General features: G+C 39.8%; 1 protein-coding gene and 1 pseudogene across 2 annotated transcripts in view; both read left to right on the top strand.

Annotated features, from left to right (window-relative positions):
• The window catches only part of LOC111628006 (ras-related protein Rab-35-like), a 97,146-nt gene that overhangs the window by 36,647 nt on the left and 53,575 nt on the right, over positions 1–6,924 (top strand). The gene's annotated exons all lie outside the window — the stretch shown is intronic.
• On the top strand, positions 2,228–2,997 carry LOC111628005 (annotated as a pseudogene).

The following is a 6,924-nucleotide window of genomic DNA, read 5'->3' as shown; positions in this document are numbered from 1 at the left end:
TCAACAGAGCAAAGAAGAAACTTTGTGATGCACCAGGCACTGCTGCAAAAAAAGTGAAGAAAGAGTTGAAAGCAGTGCTTTGAAAGCGACTTGGATTAAAGTGCTTGTTTATTGTGGCTGATATTTTGGCAGGAAAGAAGAGCAAAACTGGAAGTGAATTCCCAGTTCATCTTTTTCCAAGGTTGAAATATTGTCCATTGAAATATTGTTCAGTAGATGTGTTCAACATCTACTGAAGATAACGGATTATATGCTCTTTCTCTGCATATAAATTAATTCTCAGTGACAAACGTTGCAACTTTTCTATTGAAAATTTGGAAAAAGTGCTTGTAATATATTATGAAGCTAACTATGGGAAACAGAGTGAATAAAAAATGTAAAGATAATTGTTTGTCTACCTTTGTGTTTGCATCATTCTGAATACGTGCATTTTTGTTTGGAATACATATGTTAAATAAAATTCATCGTCCTGATAAGTACGTTAATTGTTCATTGTGCAAATTTTGACTGTCTATTTTTTGTTTATAAAGCCTAAACGATGCAATTTAAGAGCTTATTTTAAGGGCCTATATGTCCGCTGTCTATTTATAACTTAACCCAACTGACAGGAGTTTACTGGTACGTTTTTATGATAATTCTGCATAGTTGACAGGAGTTTTAAAAATTCCATTAAAATATTTGATATATTTATTCTGCTCTGCCATTTTGCATTACTTACAGATTTTAATGTTAAACTAGTGATATTACGATTTAGTATATCCCATCTATAAGGAGATGCAGGAAAAAATGTGCCCAATTCTTGTACAATGTTAAAAAATTAACTGTTACTTTGGCAGCAACATTTACAACTAAATGTAATGAATGAGATGCACAAGGTACAAAAAAAGCTATAGAATTTATTTTCCTTGAATTTATGATTTATATATTCGTTGTCAAAAATTTGTCTTTCCACTTCTTTCCCAAGACTACAAATATTTGAGTACAAATTAACTGGTTTCGACTTATTTCTACTTAAGAAGTAGTTAAATAATTAAGAGATCAGGGAATTAGGGACAATAAAACCCTGATGAAACAGCCGAAATTTTACTTAAACAAAAGCTTAACCGAACCAATCTCTAGCCGAGTACAGTGGGGACTGATTTCTTTGTAATATTAAATGTAATAAAGACAAACATTTTTCCAGTTCAGAGTAAATTTTGGAAATTATCGTGGATACCTGGTCTTAAAATGAATTAGTTAGAAAACAAATGGCGAAAAATCTATTAAGTTTAACATATTTAGATTTTTACAGCTATGGCGAGAAATGTTTAAAATTTACAACAACCCTGTCACATCCTTTGAGGTATACTAGTGATGTGACAAAAGAGGCATTTGACTTTGACCAGTATTGGCACTCTCGGGATTTAGCAGTCACTGCAACCTACTCTGATTCCATCCATTAGCCATTCATTGGGAGCTATTTGACTAAATGGATTGTTTTAAGATTTAAAAAGTAAAGAATATTCTATGTTATTTTTATGTATGTTTCTTTACAAAGCTATATTTAATTATAATTTTTTTAAAAAGTATATTCATACAATTGAAGAATATTTTGTACCAGGTATGTATATCCACCATACATTTTATTTCACCAAGTAAGTTTTTATTATTTTATTTGTAATTGTAGCCCTTATATTGTGGTTAGCGATTCAGAATGTAATTGTGATATTAAAAATACATTTAGAGAAGTCTATGGTTTTTACTGGCTTATCGAACAAACGAATATGAGTGGACTCTAGACCATCACTGATGCGCAATTAACTGATTGCCCCTGGAAGTCGGCTTATAACAGAAACACAGCTTCCTTATTGTGGCGAATGCCGCCCTTCACATCTGTACTCTTAATGGTTGTAGAATACAAGCAATTACCCCTGGGTGTATGAGTCATCACTTCCTGGAATAAATTCGAACTCACCCCACAAGACCATCGAAAACCAGTTATCTTTGTTAGCCGCGTCATCGAGACGTGCAGTGCCAAGTACGTGAGAAGAACAACAAAAGTTTAGTTTTTGTTATGATCTCGTTTCGTTCGTTTCTTCCACTCGCAGCGATGAAAGATAAAGGCAACAACCACACCCAAAAACCACATTGGTGAGCTGGACTAAGAACATAATTAGACTAAGAACTACCATTGGAGCCTTCATCAGGTACTCCGTTTTCCTTTTCTCAAGACATCAGTCGACAGATCATGGCCGAGATTGGAGCTGTAAAAATCCCTGCATACAACTTTTCCAACCCAGCCTTATAGTTCCACATGTGCGAAAGCACATTTGCGCTAGGATCTCCAAAACCGATCACGGAAAGTGCCACAAAGTTCAACTATGTAGCCCATTTACCACCGGAAGTCGCATCAATAGTTAGAGACATTATTATTTCTCCAGACCATACAGACCCGTACGTTCACATAAAGGTGGAACTTATTAAACGATCTGGCGAATCGTCTCAACATGAGTTACGAAAACTATTGGCCAGAGAACAAATTGCAAATCCTCCGAACTACTACATGTTCTAAAGCGTCGGGCGAAAATTTTCAAATCCCGGATGCAGTTATACTAGAATTATTCATACAACACCTTCCGACTTCCGTCCAATCTATCGTAGCCGCCATTACCCCACTCAACGTAGACAAAGCAGTGGAGGTAGCGGACCGCATGGTGGAAGTAACCCCCGCAACGATAGCTTCAGTATCGCAACCTGAGAAACCCGATACTGTAACCAACAAAATACTAGTCGAAATAGATAAACTTAACAAGCGAATCGATCAACTAATGCAAGCACGTCAGGATCGCAGTGAGCGTTTTTATCGACGCTCCCGCAGCAGTTCAGGACATCGCAACAATTCAACTCACCACAGAATCAACAACTACTACTGGTACCACAACCGTTTTGGCGCAAAGGCACAAAAAATGTACTCCTCTGTGTAGTTTTTCCAACAAACGAGATCGGCGAAGCGTAGAGGTGACATGCACTTTGTCGGAACAATCTCATTGCCTGTTCATCCTAGACAAGAAAACGAACATAAACTTTCTCGTCGACACAGGTTCCGACGTATCAATATTTCCAGCCTCTTCGTCTCAAAAGAAACGCACATCTCAAATGACCTTGATGGCAGCAAACACAACTGCAATTCATGTCTACGACCAACGAACACTCACTCTCAATTTTGGATTAAAGAAAATTTTTCACTGGAAATTCCTTATTGGCAACATGTCAACAGCAATAATAGGCGCAGATTTCTTGTATCATTTCCATTTGGTACCGAATCTTAGACACAAGTGTCTCACAGACGTTCAGACCAAGGTGAACTCTCCAGGCAGATTATTAGAAACCTTCATCCACTCTATTGAAATAACAACCAACGACTCCATATATCATAAGATATTGGAAGAATTTCCTGAGATCACCAGACCTCCATGTCCTTATCAACCCGTAAAACACAACATAGTACATCATATAGAAATGATCAGTCCATCCGTAACTGCAAAACCATGTCACCTAGTACTCGATAGACTTAAAATCGCTAAGGCCGAATTCGATAAGATGATAGCTCTTGGCCATATGCGAACATCAAAAATCAATTACGCATCACCACTCCACATGGTCACCAAGAAAAACAGTTTGGATTGGCGATCCGTAGGAGATTATCGTGCTCTAAATGCACAAACCATAAAGGACAGATACGATGTTCCAAACATCGCAGATTTCACATCGGAACTGCACGGAACACAAATCTTCTCTCACATAGACTTAATCAAGGCCTATCATCAGATACCCATCTACCCACCGCATGTGCACAAAACAGCTATAATGATACCGTTTGGTCTTTTCGAGAGTACCAGGATGCAATTCGGATTGTGCAACACATCCGCAACATTTCAACGGTTCATCGACGAAGTAACCAGAGGACTCTTTTTCACATATGCTTTCATCGATGACATACTAATAGCATCACACTCCCAGGAAGAACACATCTCGCATCTTTGCGCCTTATTCCAACATCTCCAGGAATATGGGTTGACCATAAATCTGTCAAAATGTACCTTCGGCATACCATCAATCGAATTTCTCGGATTCAAGGTCTCGGAAAAGGGTCTGGAACCATTCCCTGATAGAGTCAGAGCCATCCGAGAATTTTCCAAACCTTCGTCTCTCACTCAACTTAGACGATTCTTAGGTATAATAAATTTCTACAGGAGATGCATCCCTTGAGCGGCACACATCCTCACCCCGCTAGTGCAGCTACTAGAAGGAAAAAAGAACGAGAAACGTACATCACTCACTCGGAAAGCAGAATCACGATCTCTGCAATGGTCAGAAGCGGCAGAACAATCCTTTATATCAGCTAAGGAAGCACTTGCCAAAGCCACACTTCTCCACCATCCAATACCTGGAGCTAAACTATGCATATGGGTAGATGCGTCAGATGCAGCAGTTGGAGGAGCACTGATGCAATACAACAGGAAATGGGAACCCATAACTTTTATCTCAGCAAAACTGGCACCAAACCAACGCAACTGGTCAGCTTATGATAGAGAACTATTGGCAATATACACGTCAATAAAACGATTTCACCACATGTTAGAAGGCCATGAATTCATGATTTACATGGATCAAAAACTGCTTATATACGCCTTCAAACAAAAACCAGATAAATGTTCACCACTACAAATGCGGCATCTTGATTTTATATCCCAATTCTCTACGGACATATGTCATATTCCGGGCACAGCCAACACAATAGCAGACTCTCTCTTTCGCATCGAGATAGATTTTATCACCTCTGCTTCCCCTCTAGACTTCCGAGAGCTAGCCATATTGCAAGCTACAGATTCGGAACTTCATCAATTGTTAAAGGATCCTATGTCACTCAAATTAGAGCTGAAATCCTTTCCACCTAACAAAATTGACCTATACTGTGACACATCATCCGGAATACCTCGCCCCTTCGTGCCGCATAATTTCCGACAAATCATATTCGATCACCTACATGGACTTTCTCATTCAGGAGCAACAGCAACCACTAAGCTAATTTCAATCCGTTATGATTGGCTGGGCATGCGGAAGGACATCCGTCAGTGGACACAACATTGCATCCCCTGCCAGAAATCGAAAATTCACCGCCACACCTGGACACCAATAGGGAAGTTTACACTTCCAGAAGCAAGATTTTCCCATCTTCACATGGACATGATAGGACCACTTCCGCCAGCTGACGGGAAACACTACTGCCTTACAGTGATNTTTGTTTTCCGCTTCGGGAAGGGTTCTTATTCCGAGGAGAGGTACGTGGAGTTAAGATAGGAGGAGAACCGGTCCGACGGGGAGGAGTGTGCCTGCCGCCGGTACTAGGCGTCTCGTCCTTATCTAAATATGGTTCCACGGGTGCGTGTTCCAATGGAATCTGGTCTATACTATTAATATTACAATTAGTACAAAAAGGAGAAGGCTCAATCGCGCGTACAATACGTTGAAGTATTTGCGATGCCGTAGAGCTCGGTAACATCAAAGAAAAATCGAATCGGACGTCCTGTGTAGGACCATGGGATTCTGTATAGATCTCCCGTCGCTTCCGCTGCGTTTCTGCAAAGAGATGACAAGCTTCTTGTATGTTAGTAGGGAAATAGGAAGAGGTTCCTTTTTGGTTCATTTCGAGATGTCCTTACTTTCCTATAGGGCACGGGGTCTTTTTCCTCTTTTTAATAAAAATTTTGCTACTACTGCCCTTACAAACCCTAAAATAAAAGTAAGACTTTAATATTTAGTCCTTTAATAAGGTTTCCCTAAAAAAAAAAAATGAGGAAAATTCATAATTAGCACTTATTAATTAAGTAACCGACAACCCAGCTATTAATTTCTAGCTAGAAAAGGGAAGATTTCTCTGGCACATAAAACTAGTTCCCTTTTTGGATTTCGGATGCTAGTCCTGGTGGTTTTGAGGATATAAGGCGTAATATACCTAGGATTTAACTAAATTTTAAGCAGTTCATCTCAAATTTTAATACTTGTTATCTTATGCCGTGGCTTCTTTTTATCCATTCACTTCTTACGTTTTTCTAGAAAAGTTTGAAAAAGTATTTATAAGATGATAAGTAGTATAATGTCTTACCTATTTATATTTTGTCTCCCTGGACCCAAAATTCAAAGTGAAGGTGATCGATGGACACTCGGAGAGACAAAGCGTGGTATTCGACTCCTACTAGGTCGAGGCATCACCCAAGGTTGTTCGGGTACGGGACCTCGACTGCGTAGTGCATAGGGAGGAGTTATCTCAGTAACTTCCTCTTCGGAACTTCCGCTCTCGCTCTCTAAGTCTCCATCTTCACCTTCGCTTTCCTGTTCTAGTTGTTCTTCTGAAATTTGTTCTGGGATGGAGCTTAAAATGAATTCATCCCACGGGTCGATATATGTCATGTCTTGTCCCATGGCTTGCATTTCGTCGTCATCGCCCTTACCTTGTTTTTCCGGTGGTTCTTCCTCTATTTCTTTGCTTACTTCAAATTCTTCTCTAGCGATAGAGGGTTTAATTCGGTCAGCGTGTACCTTCAACTTATTGTTTTCCGCTTCGGGAAGGGTTCTTATTCCGAGGAGAGGTACGCGGAGTTAAGATAGGAGGAGAACCGGTCCGACGGGGAGGAGTGTGCCTGCCGCCGGTACTAGGCGTCTCGTCCTTATCTAAATATGGTTCCACGGGTGCGTGTTCCAATGGAATCTGGTCTATACTATTAATATTACAATTAGTACAAAAAGGAGAAGGCTCAATCGCGCGTACAATACGTTGAAGTATTTGCGATGCCGTAGAGCTCGGTAACATCAAAGAAAAATCGAATCGGACGTCCTGTGTAGGACCATGGGATTCTGTATAGATCTCCAACTCTTTCCGGATGA

Source organism: Centruroides sculpturatus, unplaced genomic scaffold (assembly GCF_000671375.1).
Source record: "Centruroides sculpturatus isolate CEXI.00-Female unplaced genomic scaffold, Cexi_2.0 scaffold486, whole genome shotgun sequence".
Taxonomy (NCBI): Eukaryota; Metazoa; Arthropoda; class Arachnida; order Scorpiones; family Buthidae; genus Centruroides; species Centruroides sculpturatus.
The sequence above is the reverse complement of the archived record's forward strand: the minus strand, read 5'-3'. Positions and strand labels throughout refer to the sequence as shown.